This window comes from Cuculus canorus, chromosome 6, assembly GCF_017976375.1.
Source record: "Cuculus canorus isolate bCucCan1 chromosome 6, bCucCan1.pri, whole genome shotgun sequence".
Classification (NCBI taxonomy): domain Eukaryota; kingdom Metazoa; phylum Chordata; class Aves; order Cuculiformes; family Cuculidae; genus Cuculus; species Cuculus canorus.
In genome coordinates this window covers 3,479,938-3,500,168 of record NC_071406.1, presented here as the reverse complement: position 1 = coordinate 3,500,168, position 20,231 = coordinate 3,479,938, and the positions used below count along the sequence as shown (strand labels likewise).

At 40.3% G+C, this 20,231-nt stretch overlaps 1 long non-coding RNA gene across 4 annotated transcripts in view; it reads right to left on the bottom strand.

Moving 5' to 3' along the window:
• The window catches only part of LOC128852498 (uncharacterized), a 227,094-nt gene that overhangs the window by 142,146 nt on the left and 64,717 nt on the right, over nucleotides 1-20,231 (bottom strand). For 2 of the 4 annotated variants that reach the window (XR_008450370.1, XR_008450369.1), the window contains 2 exons: nucleotides 14,993-15,083; nucleotides 6,206-6,857 (listed from right to left, as the gene is read on the bottom strand). The exons of 1 other annotated variant lie outside the window; for it this stretch is intronic. This is a non-coding gene — a long non-coding RNA (uncharacterized LOC128852498). Of the gene's footprint in view, nucleotides 1-6,205; nucleotides 6,858-14,992; nucleotides 15,084-20,231 lie in introns of those variants that run through there. One more of the 4 variants, XR_008450371.1, reaches the window with a different exon arrangement.

Below are 20,231 nucleotides of genomic sequence, written 5' to 3'. Positions count from 1 at the left end.
ACACTGCAAGTGTGACGAATTGCAATGACAAGGTTGGGTTGGAGGTAACTTGTGAATGATCCAGAGAATTGAAAATGCCTGCATGCTCTGCCTAGTAGCAGCGAAAGAGAATATGGGCAGTGCCAGTTGCGTGCTACAGGCTGGAGCCTTGCTGAGAACACAGGAGAAACACACCATACCTTATTAACACACCCAGCTTCTCAATGAGCTCTTTAGAAAACAAATATATAGCATCAGCAATCAACCATATTATTATTAATAATGCAGTTAAAATGTGTGGAGGAGGTGAATTTGGTATGAATCCAGCATTTGAATTATGTAGCATTAAAATGAAAATCTCTGCTTAGGTACCCAGAGAACACAGACATTGCTATAAAAACCCAATATGCAGCATACAAAAGCATGCAACTAACTAAAACCCAGCTCAAGTCATGAATAAAAACAAAGCAATAATTCTTTGCACTCTAGAGCATCTATTAGAAAAAAAAAAGCATTCTGCATACATTGCATAGTAAATACAACATCCTTGCAAGGCAGATGAGCAACAGTATCCTGCTTTTCAGGATAGGAGACAGGCAAAAATAAACACAATATGAGTAGAAGATCAGAGCGCATTGTGATCATGACTTACTACCCTTATGCAGCATTTTAGTGTAGCCTTTGAGAAAGTTCTCTTCCATTCCTGTCCTCCCTGGGAGGAAAATACAAGTTTCTTTCCTCTCCCTGGGCCATCAAAATGGTTGATGCTGAGCTACCACAGACACTCTCTAATTTTTGTTTCATTTTGTTACCTCCCTTTATGTGTAGTATTTTATTTATCTGCCTAAACATACAAGAGTAAAACTGAGTAGTGTCCGTGATTAAAAACATCTTAGCTCAAATTAAAACTTAAATTCATCATCACAGAGCTCATGGTGGCACACTAGGATAGACAAATTCACAGAAAAAGCACACAAATTTTTGTTTTTACAGTTAAATTCCTGCAAATAGTCAGGAACATCAATACGAAGACATCGTGCTTCTGTGTTTGCTCTCTCCAAAGTGTAAATAACAATAGCATTGTACAAAACAGATCTTGTATGTTATTACTGCTCTAATACACATAGATCTTTGTGTGGTGTATTCAGGACCTGGTTTTGAACTTATTGCACCACTGTAATACTTCACATATTTATCAATGAAATAACCGAAGTGTAAAAATAAGAAATCCACTTTGAGCCTAGAGTTTCAACCCGGGACACTCTTGATAAAAGCTCTACCCCATAACACTTGGGAGTTCTTGATAAGCCTCTTCTGGAGCACAAAAATATTGTAACTCCAGGGAAGGTCTGGTATTTAACAACTAATATCATGTATATGTGTGTTATATTTTTCCAGAGTTGTTCAACACCTTCACATTTCCCCCACCCAACATCTGATAGGCCAATATCCTCTTTAAAACTTGACTACTACAGCTTTTCCTCTTCTTAACCACTACTGTGGGATTTAAATGACTTCCAGACATAATTTCAATATTAATTCACTCTAGATTGAGGCCTCTACATACTTTACCCCCTAATCTTTTAGAATTCTGCTTCTGATAACTTCATCCCAATATGGAATGTAACTTTGCTTATGTTTCATTAGGTCCGTTCAGGTATTCATATTGAATCTGTAATATAAATTTGCCTGGTTTTAGCATCAAACCTATTGTTTACAGTTTCCAAGAATACTCATCTAAAACATGTGATCTGTAAGTGATAGCCAAATAATATTTAATTATTCCCTAGAGTGCCTGCCTTTAAAAAACACTGTTTACTTAGAGGTATCAAACTATTGGGTTTTTTGCATTTACCTAAATAAAGTGAAATCATAAATTCCATTATAAAGCATGGAATAATAAATACCACTAGATAGTGATTTAAATAACAACAAAACACTACGGAAACCTTGGAGCTCTTCATTTTGTTGAAGCACTAAGATAAGAAAGCTTGTTCCCTTTCATGGGAGTGGAGGACTCTCATCTTTACATATATATATATATACACACAAATTCGGGAGGGAGAATAAAAGGTGCAGGTCTGTCATACAGCTGGAAAAGGGGATTTCAGCTAGATAGTTGGCTTCCAGTTTGGCTAAAGGAGGAGAGAGCATCATAGACACTACATGAAGGATAAAGAAGATAAAGAATTCAAAACCACTGTCATGAGTGGAAGATACTGTGAATGCTAGCGTAGGTTTTGTCTAGTTTTCCGCACTAGATTTGAAAAGCAAAGAGTGGCAAGTGGAAGCAGAGTCTGAAAAATATCTATCATCACTGAAGAAAAAGATTTGCACCAACCAGGAGTTGTGCTTTTCTGTACAAGAGGGGATGCCCCTTCGAGAGGCTCTTGAATACCATGCATTGTGCCGTTTTAACTCGTTCGAAGTGCACAGTGCTCTTGGCCAGGTCACCAGCTAAAAAGACCTGCATTTCTGAGCAAAGATGCTGCATCTCACTGTTTATTCCTAAGTCAAATAACTTTTCATAAATGAGTGGAAGTGCACAGAAGGAAATAAAAAGCAGCAAAAACCTAACAGACCTTGTGAAGACTCTTCCAGGAGAAACCACCTACAAACCCTCAAGGTCCAAAGGCACAATACCAAGGACACAATATCAATTTCTTCTGATTATTTGGGCAATAGTTACCCAGCTGGGGTAAACAGAGTCCATTTTTGAGGAATGGCCAGACACAAAGGAGACAATCATTTCACTTCTCTTAGAACTGACCAAAACTCACATATATTACCGAGAACTAAACACATAAGATTTTTTTCTTTTATTAACATATGTCAAGTTCATTTGGGTAAACCATAAAGTGTTTGTCAGATATAAACCCTTACACCTTTCTAGACTGATCTGATTTTTCCTTTTTTAAACTCAACATGCCCATTGCAGGACAACCTTTTCTCCTGTATTCAAAAACTGCCACTTAAAAATTGCTGTAAAATCAACAGCACTTTTCCCCCACCTTTTCATTATTATAAGCCAAGCTCTCTCATCCCTGTCAATTAATGATGCTAACCAATGGTGACTGACATCTGATCACAGTCAAGAATGTGTTTTCCCTATTAAGAAAATTGGCTGATACTTCAACAGAAACATTATTCAGAAGTTACACTCCCAGGTCTTAGAATTTGAAGTATTCTGTCAAACAGAAAGGGAGAGAAAAACATATCTTTTCCCCCCCTTGCTTTTCGTATTGCTGATGAAAAGGAAAATGTTTCCAGTTCTGCTGTGCATTTTCCTGTAAATTTGTCACACATCTATAATCATTTCTACTAAATGTGGTTACCAGCTTCAGTGACAGTTTTGTTGGGAGGAAATCACAAGCCTTACCCAAAAAAAAAAAATATATGTGCACATTTTATTAGTTTCTTTTTGAAAACTGTTATCATTGCTGCAAATATGTCCCCATTGGAGAAGTGAAGCACGAAGGAAACCATTGCAATAGGAGGAGGATGTGAGGCATCTTATCACAGCACTGAGTGGGAGTGCATTTCCTTGTAGTTACTGTAATAGTAGTGGTAATTCTTAACTAAAAGGCCATAATGATAACATCTAGAAATGGCACTGGTGTAATGTAACACGGTTATTCCAGAGCAGGATGATAACCAGCTACAAACAAAACAAATTAATTCATAAAAGTTATATAGCCTCACTTTGCATTGCTATAAAGATAGAGGTGAAGGAAGCTTCAAAACAGTATTTTTAAGGCAGTTTTTATATATATATATATTTTTTTTAAGGCAGTTTATATATATATATGTATTTTTTTAAGTATCTGAAAGAAAGTTTGCTTTGCAAGGGGGAGGCTCTTGCCATTTCAAGTGTTTTGTTTTGGTTTCAAAACATATTTGACTTGGGACAAAAGGAGGACAAGGGAAAATCTAAGTAGCCCTTTTCAAGTGAAAGGGGACGACCGGGAGGGCAGAATTTTGGTGGAAGATTTCTGTTACATCCTGTCCGTCCAGTCTCCAGGCAGAACTGGGACGAATGAGCCAAAACGCTGAACTCTATCAATGCCATTCTGGCTTTTGAATGAATGTGACAGTGAGAGACTGTGGGAAGCAACTTAACACAAACGGAAAATTTGCAAGTGAAGAACTATAATAATCGTCTCCCATAACAGTCAGATCAGGTTTCAAGAGGGTTTTTGTTTCCTTTTTTTGTTGTGGGTTTGGTTTTTTCTTCCTTCCCCCCCTCTCTTGCTGAGTACAGCTTAACTGGCACATTTTGTTCAAGATGCTCGTGAGAATGACTGGAAATTTGCTCCTAATGATGAGTGGATCAGGTCGTTGAGGCTACAGGGTGGACAAACAGCAGCAAGAGAGTCTCCGCTGACTCTCATACACCTCGAGAACTCAGTCAGGTGTAGAAAACATCTTTTGAGTTATTCCCACAGCTGCTGCAAATCAAAAGTTTCCTGGTGAATTCACTATAGCTGAGCAATTCCCCAGCTGGAAAAAAAAGCAGCTTTGAATCCCCAGGCACAGAGGTTAGAGTAACTCTACCACAGGCTTCGAGCATCCTTGTGTCCAGGACAGAAGACTGAGGGTTCAAACCACCTCAGAGTACCACACAAAGCAATCCAACTACATCTACATTCACCACAGGTTACCTATTTATCCAGCAGTAGCAGCCCAGGTGCATCTCTTGGTCCACACCAGCTGAGCCCATTTTCAGGGAGCTACCATATAAAAGGCTAAAATTTGGCAAGTTCACATGCTGATTGCAGCAAGTTTAAAAATTGCCAAAGCCTTTACAGTTTCCAGCAGCACAGCCCGTCCCCAGCCAAAACTCAACAACAGAAATAGCATAACACAGTTTAAAACACTCAGACTTATTTCTTCAGTCTCAAACAGCACTTGAACCAGTTGATCTCTGCTTAAACAGCCCCTAAGTTCTGGCAGTGGTACATCACCGTTAGCTTCCACCGCAAGCAGACACTACATCACGTTCAAAAGAACAATAACTCCCTGACCCAGAAGGCATCTCTCCTGTTGTCAAGCTCTACATCTTCCCACAATGCTACAGCTTCATAGGATCATAGAATAGTTTGGGTTGAGAGGGACCTTAAAGATAATCCAATTCCAACCCCCCTGCCATGGGCAGGGACACCTCCCACTGGCTCAGGGGCTCCAAGCCCCATCCAACCTCGCCTGGAACCCCTCCAGGGATGGGGCAGCCACCACTCCCCTGGGCAACTTTCCCACCTTTATCACAGATCACAGCTCTTGTTCTGTTTGGTTGACAAAATGACATCCAGACGTGGCATTTTTCACTGCTACACTACTTCTGTTTAGCAAATCTATGAAGAAATCACAATCTTGCAATTTTTCCAGTAGCTACTCGATTTTACTGCCTTTTTCCATTAAACAATTAGTAGGAACTAGTGTTAATGCATTCAAACAAATTCCAGAGCCATTAGGAACTGTGCAAATTCATGCCGCTATTTGATTCATCATTACAGATCACTTGTGTCCTATTTAGCAAAACCAGATTAGATGTATATTAACATACTCATCTACATCGAAGCAGTCTACTGCAGGAAATTGAGAAGAGCAGTCTAGAAGAGCAGGATTTTTTTCCTTTTATTTTTGAGGAGCAAGCAAACTCAACCCTGATTTTGATACAGTCACCTTTTCTTGTATCTTCAGAACCATAGAACCATAGGGTTGGAAGGGACCCACTAAGTCCAACCATTCCTAATGCTCCCTAAACCATGTCCCTCAGCACCTCTGTATATCTAAAGCTCTCTACTGAGCTTTTTAGCCTTACACTTAGAGTTGCAGGAATAACCACCATACCTCTATTTGCATCGGATTCAGTTAAAATATCTTTGATACCTCGGGTTTCTTCATTAACAAACTTCAGCTCACAATTAATACATGAACTTCTCAAGAGATGGACCGTGACTAAACATCTAGGGAAGCACTTGGGAGCAGCCACTCAATTGTCCCAGGGCAGGGAAGTCCAAGGGGGAGAGTGACACAGAGCAGGACACAGGAGGAGCCAGAGTCTAAGCTTAGTTATGGAAAGAAAACTTCCTTAAAGCCAAGGCTCTTCAGCACAGAATATGCCACAACACTGAAAGCCAATTCTTGGCCAAAACCAAGCCTGGAAACAAGCAGCAGTCCACAAGGACACAGCAATCATTCCTGCCTTCCATGGTAGTTATGAGTTTTCTCCATTTAAAGCCATCCACAGCTTCATTCCAACCAAACCTGGATTTACCCAATTTAAAGCCATTGGGTCCCATTTAACCACAAGAAAGAAGAGACCTGGGCAAGCACACCACAAGGCTCCAGCTGACCCAGAGGCACACCACAGCCTCACACCTCTCCATTACGAGCACTGCAAAAGTTCAGTTTAAATCCTCCAAACAGGACCAAACAACACACAGGACTCCATACGACGTATCAAAACCATCAGAAAGCAGCGTTGTCCTTACCTTGATGGGCCACGGAGCTGCGAGTGAAGGAGCAGGAGGTGATGGTGGCTCTCCAGAACAACGGTACTCAGCGTGCAGCGGAGCTACACAGCCATGAGCGAACAAACCCTCCCATAGCACCTCCTTTTACGCTGCTCAGGCTGGGGAGGGGCTCAGTGTGGGCGGCAGCTGTGACCCCAGCTCCAGGTGGTGCCCATCGCTGCCGAGGAGCATCCCACCACAGCCACACCCTGCGCCAGCCCCACAACCTCTACCTCTGAGGTGCTTCAGTTTGACCTCTAGACTCTCCTTAACGGCTTTTTCAAGTCCATTAGCAGTCAGGTCTGCAACCAGCAAATGTCCTTCAGGTGTTTGTAGAGCTTGAGAGGGCTGTAATCACATTAACTGTAACGACAACACAAAGTATTTTCATATTCTACTGCTTTTTTTTCATTTTATACACTAACAATGACCTATTTAAAGCAAGAATAATCCTTTTTAAATCAAATAAAGAAGACTAAAAGGTTTACCTATGCATTGCTAACCTGATTCTTAGCTGCATAGAGAGGTGTGCATAAAGTACAACCGTTGAAGTGACTCCTTTACCTGCATAATACCGGATAGACTATTTTGCCGTGCACATCCAGCTTGGGAGGTGAGCAGCATCACCTCAGCCACCCCCAGTCTGAGCCAGCCCGCAAGCTTTGCCTCAGGGTGGTAACCAAAACTGAGGAGGTGGCAATGAGTTTGAGTTAGGGCCACAAAAATGACCCACAGCTGAATCTTCCAGACCTCAGCCTCTCCATTAACCCCAGAGAGGGATAAGAGGTGATGTGATAATGGCTATAAACTGGAGAGGGGCAGATTTAGACTAGACTTAAGGAAGAATTTCTTCACCATGAGAGTGGTGAAGCATTGGCCCAGGTTGCCCAGGGAAGCTGTGGCTGCCCCATCCCTGGAGGGGTTCCAGGCCAGGTTGGATGGGGCTTGGAGCCCCTGAGCCAGTGGGAGGTGTCCCTGCCCATGGCAGGGGGTTGGAACTGGATGATCTTTAAGGTCCCTCCCAACCCAAATTATTCTATGATTCTATGTGTGGGTCATGTACATAATATATTAAAACAACATCCGATGGTGCAGAGGATTATAGTCTCCCTGACAAAGAGAGGGACTGAAAGTTATGCAGTGAAGCTTGAACAAAGATGCAGTTTTCTCTGGACATGTCCCCTAGGAATGCTATTGGCTGCTAGTTCAGGTAAAGAGGGAAAACATAAGTCTGTCCCAGGGGAAGGGACTCTTGTTGTTAGCTGGGGAGCACGCAGACAGTGGTGTCACTCATTTCTTCCGTATGTGGAACTCTCCTTTAGCTATTTCTTCCCCAGTCTATCTCCAGGGTTATTTACATTGTTCTCTTTTTAGTCCCGCAAAACTGGTTCTCTGTGATGAAGAATTTCTTACAAAATGTACCAGCAGCATCAAAATACCTTTCATAAACATCTCACTTTATAATACATTTAGGTTTTAAAAATATATTTTATTTTCCTTTGCCACCTACCTCAAGTGCTGAGTCACAACCCAAACGATTTCTTTGTGGAAACTCTTTCTTAAAGGGACTGCTAAATGTGTACAAGTACAGCGTGACCTGCTAGATCTCTGTTGGGACATCCAGTAGCAGAAAAGTGTTGGTGTCTGTCATCTCCCACACATTTGTTACCTCATTGGCAATGGAAATTGTTAGGTCCCCAAATCTGCTGGATGTTTCCTTACAGTGACTGATGATCTCCTTATTGTGTTTTCCCTACTTTTTTTTCCAGAGAAACAAGTCTGTCACACTCCATTTTTTAACTTCTATGTTACAGAAAAAACTTTTCAAGGACATGTACTGTGGGAAAGCTGAGCTTTTCCAGCTCCTTTTACCATTCAGGCCAGAGCATCCCTGGCTGCAGGAGGGCAACTTCCATCTCTTTGCCAAGTTTTTCATATCCCTGCCCTTTCACAGTTTATGTAGCGGATGAATCCTGGCATTCTATGGCAAAAAATACTCCTTCAAAAGTGATTTCACCTGCTCACAGATTTGTTTAAAGGAGATAAGTTCAGCAACGTCAACTTAGTATTTTACTTAAGGTCTTCATTTCCCTATCCATAGCTTTCTAAAAAGGTTTTGGTTTTTTTAAGTATTTATACTACTAAAACCTCTTCTAATACAGAGCTGTTTACTTGAGTCAAGCTTAATAAACTCTTCTCCCATCAAATTGACAGAAAAGGTCACTTTTCTAACGAGGCTCCCCACACATACTCTTTTGAACTACTAATACTGATTTTTCACCACAGCCTGCCAGTACCCCTACTGTATCACCTATTGCATTTCTGACATCCTTTTTGTGCACCAAGGATTACCCATGTTTGAGCAGCTATCACAGCACGCACAAGCTTCACGTCTTTGTCTATCTCGTTTCCACCTTTGAGTTGACTTTTGAGAGCTCTCTGCTCCAAGAACAGTCTGCATTACCCCTCACCGAGGATGTGTGGTTTCCCTTCCTCTAGAAAATTTTAACCTTTACAAAAGTTAAATCCAAATGTTCTGTTTGATTTTTGTGTGATTTCAGATGATGTCAGTCTGGTACTTTTATGAGTCAGATCCCCATAATTGCAAAATGTAATTAGCACAGTTCAGAGCATTCATAGTTTCATTTTATTTTTGTGCCTCAGATTAAAGATGTATTTCTCATATACTCTATTTTTACGTGGCATGTTACATTCAAATCTCTGCAGCACAGTTTTATGGTTATCAATATATATACCAACTGAAGACAGTTCAAAATGTACAGTGTTTCAGAATATATCTTCATTAATAAAGTGACTTCACTTTCTTTTCCCCTACGCTCATTTCCTCCTCACATAGTGCTCAGCAACCACTCTAAATCACCTGCCTTGAAAAAGATTTGCTATTTGGCAACGGATCTGCATCTGCCTTGGCCCACCAGAACCTGTTTTAGAATCATAGGATCATAGAATAGTTTGGGTTGGAAGGGACCTTAAAGCCCATCCAGTTCCAAACCCCCTGCCATAGGCAGGGACATCCCACGGGATCAGGCTGCCCAAGCCCCATCCAACCTGGCCTTGAACACCTCCAGGGATGGGGCAGCCACAACTTCCCTGGGCAACCTGGGCCAGTGTTTCATCACTGTCATGGTGAAGAAATTCTTCCTAATGTCTAAATCTGCCTCTCTCCAGTTTGTCCCCGTTCCCTCTCATTCTATCCCCACAAGCCTTTGTGAACAGACCCTCTCCAGCTTTCCTGTAGCCCTTTCAGGTACTGGAAGGTCGCTATAAGGTCTTCTCGGAGCCTCCTCTTCTCCAGGCTGAACAACCCCAACTCTCTCAGCCTGTCCTCGTATGGAAGGTGCTCCAGCCATCTGATCATCTTTGTAGCCTCCTCTGGACCCATTCCAACAGCTCCATCTCCTTCTTACATTGAGAATTCCAGAACTGGACACATTACTCCAGATGAGGTCTCACAAGAGAGGAGCAGAGGGCAGAATCCCCTCCCTCCCTGCTGTCCCCACTGCTTTTGATGCAGCCCAGGACACAGTTGGCCTTCTGGGCTGTGAGCACACATTGCTGGCTCATGTCTAGCTTCTCATCGCCCAGCATTCCCAAGTCCTTCTCTGCAGGGCTACTCTCAAGCACATCATACCCCATTGTGTACTGAAAATGGGGGTTGACCCGACCAAGTCCAGGACCTTACACTTGGCCTTGTTGAACCTCATGAGGTTTTCCTTTTGTTCATCCCTCCACCAACTTTCTGAAAAAGCTCTGAAGATACAATTGCTAATATCACAAAGGCCGTCCAGAATAAGCTTTGGTTTTCCCCTGTATAAACAGGACCTGATTCTGTTTTAGGAGCTGTTAATACAAAGCTGATACGAGAAACCAGCAAATGGGTTTTAAGCTCTGTCTTCCAGCTTTACTGACTCACGAATGTCGCTTGGATGAGCCCTATGGAAAAGAAAACCCAGGGTTTCAGCAAACAAACTTCTAGCACAAGCCACTGTACTGATGATGAGGCCAAGTCCCAGCCTCCTCGTGGGCCACACCACCACCAAATGCCTGGATCACCTCTGCCCTCCAGGAATCAGGCTGTAGCAGGAGTCACTCAGTTCCTGCTTTGCCTTTATTCAGGCTTAGTGCAATGTATTTGATGAACTAGTCTTGAAAATCCCCTGGACTCATTTAAAGATTGGGTTTCCTACTTCGATGCAGCCAGTGTGTGAACAGGACCACTACAGGTAAACTAGACTTCTAACCTGCAAAGCCCTAGTGTTAGATCTTTTAAACCCCTCACTCAATCATTAGCTTTTATCATGTGTTTGAATATTTAAGTGAAGGGTAGAAAGTAAAATAGAGAAGAAAATTTACTTTTAAATTACTCCTGCATGTGTACTATGCCCTGCTTTTTTATTATTAATGATTTTATTTTCCTAAAACATTTTCTAAAAAAAATGAAGTGGAAAAAAAAAAAAAGTAAATGACAATCATAGAACCATTGAATGGTTTGGGACAGAAAAGACCTTAAAGATCATCTAGTTCCACCCTCCCCACCACAGGCAGGGACACGGTTATAAAGCCGTGTACTCTGAAAAAGCATCCCACTAGTCACCTATCTTATCAAAGATACTAGTATGGCACAAAGCAGATGGATAATAAAATGATACCACTTAAGAACTTAGCTAATCTGCCTGAACTGGAAAGGAGATAGTAAGACTCAGGGATACTATTTAAAGAAAGGAATATGCACTACGTGGTTCAAAGCATTGTATAAGAAGTCGTGTTAGAAATGCTAATATTCTAATAAATAGTTATATCCCATCTCACATTCCTTTGGATTTAAAGCTTTATAGTATTACAATATGCTAAGTTATACATACAGAGCCACAGTCAGAGGTGACCCAAACGGTTGTGCAAATTACACACTGGCAAGTGCGTGCGAGCTCCGGTAACTCACAGTAGAGAAGGGAAAGTACAGGGCCAGGAACACATTACGGCAGGTAGTAGCTCCACAGAAGCAATAGGAAATAAATAAAGTTATGTAAATGAATGCTATGCAAATTTACCACGTCTTTTTAAAAGGCAGTAGATTGCATGGTATCTATTTCTCAACACAAATAATTGTCAAGATCCTGGGTGTACTATATTCAGGGGGCCGGTGCTGGGTGAATAAACTTCTGGCCTGATTATTTTGACTGTATCCAGGATGTAAGTGGTTTTTTCAGGTAAACAAAACCAATGCCTGGAGCAAAGCATCATGGTAATATGGCCAGAAAAGTGCATAGATAAGTGTCATACAATGGCATTCAATTAAAGATGGCTGAATATTTTTTTTCAGTTACTGAAAATCTTGGGTTTCATAGAAATGCGTTTGTAAATTAAAAGCACACATCTTGAAGAATATTCTATTGTTTGGTGATAAACACTTTTGAGTAATGAGAAACTATTTCCTGACCAGCTCACCACTCTGTAGTGACTTGAACAATGGCTTTTCCATGAAGAAACCAAGATTATGGGAAGGAAACAAATCTGCCAAGAACCCTTGTCAATCACTCACTGATTGTGGTGTAATACATTTACTACTGGAGCTGGAATTCAGTTCAATAAATTAAGTTAACGGACCAAATTGTGTCATTCTTCTTAGATGTAAAAATTCAGGAAATGTGACACGTATCTATATTATAGCTGTGTGCAAATAGTTTACAAACCCCAAACCAGCCGGATTTGCAGTGGATCCAAGCAACTGGCAAATTAACAGTGCTTGTATTGTATTTTACAACACTAACTGTTGCTTTTTATCATCAATAATAATATTGTAATATTATATATCTATATAGCACACATATATATGATATATAACAGTATATAGATAGGCATATATACACAGATATATATAGATGCACATATATCTACATCATATACACACACATATATAACATAGAGATGAACATGTAGCTATATGTTATATATACAGATATATGGATGAAAAAATATGCATTCTTAGATGTATGCATGAAGATTTTGTCTTCTTTGCCTGAAGTGAACATCACACAAGTACTTTAGGGTCGAACTGTGATGCTTTTACTTTACAGTGCCACTAAGCGTGTAGGTATGCCTGACCGCTAACCCGACATGTTCCTGTCGCTAGGGACGGGCAGGTTCTTTCATCTTCTTAATGGACATTCGTCTACGAATGTCTGCGGCCTACCTGACTATAATGCTTTAAATTTTAATTCACTTTACATTTAGCCGAGTCATAAATACCATTTAGATACCAATATTCTGCTTTATGCAATCCCTAAGGTGGTGCTTTTATTTTAATGAAGCCATTTGCAACTTAAGAGGAAAAAATATTCCATCTTTGATTGAATATATTTGTCAGTTTTATTCCCGACTGGCATTTTTATGTGAAAACTTGAATAAAACTAGGGGATAGCTGCTTACCAACTGGGATAAAAGTTTCAGTGTGTTTTTGCCTTCGAAATTAGCTGAATAAATAGTCTTTGAAATTCATTTTGAAAACATCAAAGTTAACCTCAACCATAATCAAAAATAAAATCCAGAATTAAATTACATTACAAATGAAAAATTTCCTTGGTTATTTGGGTTTTTTTAGAAGAAATTATACAACAGCAGATAACAGACCTTTCTATTAAAATGTTATTTTTAGTATCGTAGAAAAGCAGTGATTTGCTGCACTTCTACAATTACATGAGATGCCAAATATTGGACACGTTCTAATATTATTTCTTTTCTCAGTTTTTCTATTGTGCGGTAGTTTGTAACTAGGAAGCACATGTCATTTCAGTGGGTGATAATGTGTGTTTAAGTGATCCTGGTTTTGCTTAATGTGGTAATGCAAAAAAATAAGAGAAGTAAGGCAACATCACATAACTGACAGCAACATTCCTAACTTGAAAATCCGCATAATTTTCTCCTCCTGGATAATTTGTTTTCCCTATCTCTATAGCTCTGGTGCAAAGGGAGTTACAACAGGAAAGTGTCTTTCCCTTATGCATGACAGGCAGAGGTTGGCTTGAGTTTAAGGTCTCCCCGCATCACAGTAAATAGGATTTTATATTCTCACTGTCACAGACCAGAATGAGAATTTTTATATTAGGGGAAACTGCAACACTTCACCATTTCCGATCATGTTTAGACCCATCCAGGTTATTTTATTCCAAACAGAAATTATCACAGCATAATATTCCAGGCAGTTCTGGCCAACACTCCTGCAGCAGAGGTAGCGCCGTTCAAAACCCTTTGTGCTTCTGGTGCTTTCTGATTCCAGCTCCAGTCACCGGGACTGAACAGCCGGCTGGTTTTTATACTGGTGTAGGGCAGTCAGGGCTACTGAGAGGTATCTCATCTCTCACTATGTGATGCACTGTTGGAATTAGGGCAGACACAAATCAATAGTGAAACAACCAGAACATGAAATTCTGGGTTTCAGTTTCCTTAAAAACATAGCACGTTGTCTCCTTTCACATCCCTCAACAGAAAATGCAGCAACGGAAATTGTTTTTCCAAAAAGCTGTTGAAAATCGTGCTGTTGGAAACATTCTTAAAGACGGTTCTAGCTTTAGTTTCATCCTCATAAAATTTCACAGGTAAGTGGCATTATTGCCACTTTATACATAGTAAATCACATCACAGGTCCCAGAAGGCAGCGAGCTGCCTCGCTTTGCTGATACCGGTCTGACTTACGCACCTGGAAATACTACAAATACTTAATATTGTGCATCAACCAGATCACAGCTCTCCAGCAGTAGGGGAATGCTGCCTATCTCAACACCACCTTAGCGAGGAAGAGATGCTCCAAAGTAAGACTTATGAATTCAGAAAGAGTATCATTAGAGTTATTAATATTAGCAAGAGTCTAATCCTTACCAAAAAATGGCTCTACTATTAGAGGGGTAATAAACTTTTAAAACTATTTTAAGTCTGTGTTATAAAAGTTATTGCGATGTAAAGGTAGGTTTCCCCGAATACTTAATAATTTGGATGAATTGCTACTTTTTTATTTAACTGGACACGAATGACTTACATACATTACATCGCAAAATGTTTTCAGGTAAGGACTTTATATGTTAACCTAGACACTTATTAACACCTATGGGGTTGTGTGCAAGCGTGTGTACCAACTAAACAGACATCACAGTTATTTTCAGGAGTACTGCAAAATTGTTTCTGTGGATATTTAAAACATACACACTTATAAATCCGTCCAGCCTTCTGCTTTCATCTTGGCCCAGCCCACCAGCCTTTCCCACTCTTTGGGGAAGAGGTAATACTGTGAAAACTGAACACTTCCTGCTTATCCAAAAAGCTAAGAACAAGAAGCAATTTATATCAATTTCCATGGTGGTACAAATTCTGAGCTCTGTCCTTTGAGATTTGTGAGGCAAGAATACCTTATTTTGGCCAATATGACCACAGCACCACCCAAGCGTTATTATCATGAAATGAAAAGGAACATTAATATTGTTAATTACCTGCTTCAGGAAACACCTATGAAAGTCATTGGCTTCAGCAGCAGCAAACTGATTCCACACCGTCTACCACATTTGGTTTGATCTACAGCTCCTGAAGTCAGTGGGAAAAAATGCAATTAATGTCCAGCTAATTGATGGATTGGGTCAGTATTCCAAGTATTCCAGTTTGCTGCATATTCAGATGTCTACTTTTTCAACTCTGCCAAAAATGTTAAAGGTTTGGTTTTAATTAATTGAATGCTAATGAATAGTGCCAAATTCACAAGAATGAAATTCTCTTTCCATCGTAGTTTCCTGAATTCTGTAGAATCACGATAAGGCTCAGCTCCAAGGGGGAGTAACTATGGCACAACTCTGCACCCGGGGCTGCGTGGGCACCGAGGTTTCTGGTCAGATCAAGGGGCATCATGCAGGAGTTGCTGTCTATTCCAACATTTAAAGTGAATACAAAATTCTCTAGCAAAGGGATTTAGGTCAGTATTTACATATTTGTCCAGTGACATTATGGGTGCTGTCAGCTAATACAACAAATGCATTTGTTGTTTTGATTGTTTATATTTCAGTTGCTGAGGGTTTTAGCTCTGTTTAGATTGTTGATATCTAGCAATACATATACTTGGAATAAGGGCAAAGTCAAGGTCAGTGCACTGGCAGATACATTTCAGACCTTGCAGTCTGGATGAGGGGTTGCTGGATCCTCTTTGGGCAGTTTCTATACTGGCCGATGCGCTCAGGAATGGTTTCTTTCATTCCTAGTGAGAGCAGAAGTTCCCATCAGGCGAATATTGCCAGATGGTGAGAGCAGGCAACAGGTTTTGTCTGATATAGATCGTTATTTAACAAGGCGAAGGGAAGTCTGCAGTATGCAAGACAGATCTAGGCAAGGCAGATCTAGGAAACAGTGAAGCGTTCCTGTGTATTCTTGTGACTCAAAGCAACAACAACAGAAGTATTTATAAGAGTAATTATCAGTGTACATCACTGATTAATTGGTTTTTATTGTTTTTTTTGTTATACGTTTGCTTCTGCTGCAAACTAGAGTCATGAATCTGGCTGATTCCCTATAAAACAAGGATATCAGCTCACCAGAAAAATCTCAGGACCTTATAGACAAGAAAACAATAGCTAATTATCCTTACTTTATAAGTAAAATGAGATATAGCCAGGGTGACCTGACTTGCCTGAAATCATTCCACCTGGCAGTGGCTTAGGGATAGCTGGTCACCTCAGTACCAAGCCAATACTTTAGGCACTAAGAGGTACTGCCCACATCTCTCATTTAACCAGTTGTCAGGTTTATGCATTATCTTATCATAAAGATATTTATAATAATTGATGTATGGTATGTAGAACTCCGGTCTAGCCAGAGGCTTAGACTATCACCTTCTCTTGGCTGCACCACTTATTCATACTCAGACCAGATTTAAACGAATAGCAGATGATATGCATCTGTGCCAGGTACTGATGGGACCCATCATACAAAAATAAATATAAAAATGTTTATGTAGAGTTAATAATTCAAGAAACACACTGTTGGCCCATTGAATGGACATGCAGGTTTTGATAAATACTTTCTAAGCCATCTTTTCCACACGCTGTAGCTACAAGCATCCTAACTGAGAAAACATCATCTCCAAAGCATCGTAGTACAAGGGTCACTCAGGGCTCTATCTCATCGCTGCGACTTTGTGCAATTTCCTATTGGCAATCAGAATTAAGTAAGCACAGCAGGTTTTTACTCTTCATGGCTTACTAAATGTTTAGATAAGTGAACAAGGACAGGGCGGGTTTTGTCAAAGATAAAAATATTTGTTTAGAAATCTGATTAAGCAAAGATTGCAACTACCAAAACCTGAAACCACTCTTAAATCCATGGCTATTCTGGTCAACTCTTATTTTCTATGAGTTTATAATATGGTTTTCTCAAACATTTCTTATTTTTTCTTCCAATTTATCTGGTTTATTTTCATGGTCTGTATTCTCCTTCGTTCTTTTTTACTGATGCTACACATAAGGACAAAAATCTGAGAGGTTTTTCATACTGACTCCGCATGCTGATTTGTTGTCAGTATGGCAGCAACTTTCTACTTATTGAACCATTTCTCTTTCTGTACAGCATATGGATCATTATTCTACCTTGTGTGCATTCTGTTCCTTTTCATCACAGTCTTGGTTTCAACTGTGCTTTAACCTCTTCTGAGCTTGGATTTTTTTTTATTCTGTTTTCTGTAACTTGGTTTTACGTAAGATCTCAGTCCAAGTTTTCAGTCTTCCACTTATGTCCCTGCAGTCCATGTTTATATTTTCAGAGCTTAAGGACAGAAACAGACTTTGTATCTTTTCTAATCTTCTAGAAATCACAGACCATCACATTACATACCCTCCAGATGCCCATGTATTTCAGAAGAGAATTCATAGAATCATAGAATAGCTTGTGTTGGAAGGGATCTCAAAGCCCATCCAGTTCCAACCCCCCTTCCATGGGCAGGGACACTTACCACTGGATCAGGGGCTCCAAGCCCCATCCAACCTGGCCTGGAACCCCTCCAGGGATGGGGCAGCCCCCACTGCTCTGGGCACCCTGGGCCAGGGCCTCCCCACCTGAACAGCAAAACATTTCTCCCTAATGTCTAATCTAAATCTCCCCTCTTTCAGGCAGAAAATTTAGGTTAGAAGGAAACATTTCAAGACCCAAGAAACTAAAATGCTATATGACAAACAGGTTGTTGATAGTCATTAGGAAAATACAGATGATAGCCTACAAGAGAAGATACATGTACCATTAGGTGCTGAGACTCAACGTCTTCAAGAGGAGGCATGAAGGATGGTTCCATAGAAAAGGATGTAAGAGAAAAGGTACATTTTCATCTGTTTACTTTTTAAAATGACAGTTTTACCCTCCAAATTAACATTCTTCCCCCTCAACATGCACATAAGCACCACCATGTTTCTTCTACGTAATGATAGTACAACACTTGCCAAAGCAATGTTTACCACAAGTAGTATCAAAGTATCACATATTTGGCAATTTCAGTGCTAGAATGAGTATTTCCTGAAGGCTGTCTGAGTGAGGCCGAGTTATGTATGACACTTCATAACAAAGTGAGACACACACACACAAATCTAAAGTCATCTCCAAAGTCTACCTTATCTGTTCTACACAAAATTTACAGTGTGTCTGAGTGAGCTGTAACATGTGTGTCACATCACATGCCACCTTCTTTTGAAAGCAAGCAAATATAGTAGAAATCCATACTCAGAAATTCAGTCACTTCAAATTTTAACAAACATCTTTCCTAATTTCTGCCTACACCAGACATCCTCTGACATAAAAGCCTGTGTTTTAGCAAATGTAAATAGAAGAAATAAGAACTTAATGTGAATCTGCCTAAAAGTTGACAAATGTCCTAATTCTTCAGAGAGATTGTATTACAGAGCTGGCATTAACATGCTATGGCATTCCTCTTGGCATTGAGTTCATCTGGTTTATTTACACTCATTTCCTTACACCACCCCTCCTCGTGGCCCTTTCCTTGGCATGTCAGTCCCACAGAAGGTTGGCTGCAGACATCCCCACTAGTTTGATATTGGCTATTTAGGACCTCAAGGTAATCTAGAACAGTGCAGGCAAATTTATAGACCCAAAGCTGAGACACAGGGCTGAGATACAAAGGTTACTGTGGACAGAAAAATCACGAAGTATCTGCTGAAGTACTCTGTTCAATTTGGATGTTCTTGGGCCACCTCAAAAGAGGATAAAACAAGTTAGATTAGACTTCTTTCGTTCAAGTTGAAGATATCGTAGTTTACCTGCCAGGTGCCAGAGGCTATGAGGGTTCACCAGTTTGGGGCTCAGCTGATGTCTTTTGTCAGTCCACAGCCACTCGATGCCATTACGCTAAATGCCTTCTGCTAGAAATCAAAATACCGTGATAGATTTTAATATACCGTCTTAGAAGCTGTGTTCGGTTGGTACAGAAGCACCAAAAAATGTGTCAGAGAACGTTTTTTTTCCTTTCCTGCATCATGGTGGTGGATCCAGTTGGGGATTTGGCTACAACCCAGTGTTACATCTCACCACCGATGGCGGTGGCACCTCCAGGAATCCTGGTATCTAGGGTCTTCTTGCTCAGACAAGCGCACAAGACTGAAGCAGGGCACTGACTGATCACTTACAGTTATTGCTTTGAAGTTACGCCTGGAGTCCATGGGAGAACTCAGCTACACAGTGATTCCCTCTAGCCATGTCCAGATAAGTTAGAAGCATGTTGTGACCTTTTATATTTATTTTTCCCCCAGAAAAATACCCTACAAATCTTTATTTTTTTTTTCCTCTCTGATTTAACAAGCATACTTGAGGTTCACTGTTAGACAAGTTTTCCTTTTTAATTTTACTCTACATTTCACTGTATATTATTACTTACATATCAAATTAAATACTAAAGTCGCTGTTCATCATTCAGGCTAGTAAAAGTATTCCATCCTTATAAATTTTTTTGTTGGGGTTATTTTGTTTTTGTCAAAGAACGTACCACACTTTATAGCTCTGGTCTTCACCTCATTATTTCAAAATACACCCCTTAATTGACTGAAATAACGGAGATAATTTTTTTATTGATAAAGCACCTTATGTGTAGCCACAAAAGGAAGGCAGGTCAGGTTCTCTCCTACAGTCTTGTAGCAAAACCCAGCACCTGGGGTACTTACAGTAATATTACTGTGTACTAACTTTGCTGCCCATCAGTTTCTTTTAAAGATTTATTCAGATTTATTCTACTCTCAGCCCCCTCATACTGATAGCAAGGAAATTAAAGGCTTCTGGGAGTGGGATACTGGGGTGGATTGTGTGAACCAGTCTAGACAGGTCCTGCTTTAACTTTTGGCCGATAAGTGGTGGGTGCTGCTGTGCCCTCCTGGAAATGTTATGGAGCCAGGCAGGTCTGGTGCAGCTGTAAGAACAATTTACCGAGCGAGCATCCCACAGTTATTTTCTTCACACACTGCATAATACTGAGATACTGAACCCTAGATAGGTCTATAACAAAAGCAATATTTACTTCAAGCTGTTGCAGTTAATACCTGTGAAAGGATTAGCACTGTAGACAAACCATTAGTGGCAACAATGATTATCTACTATATGTCATGAGGTGTGACAAAAAACTAAAGTGCAAAATTAAGCTCTTTACTAGCTAAAAGAGATTTCTGGTTTAAGTGCCTACACGAGGATAAGGGATAGACT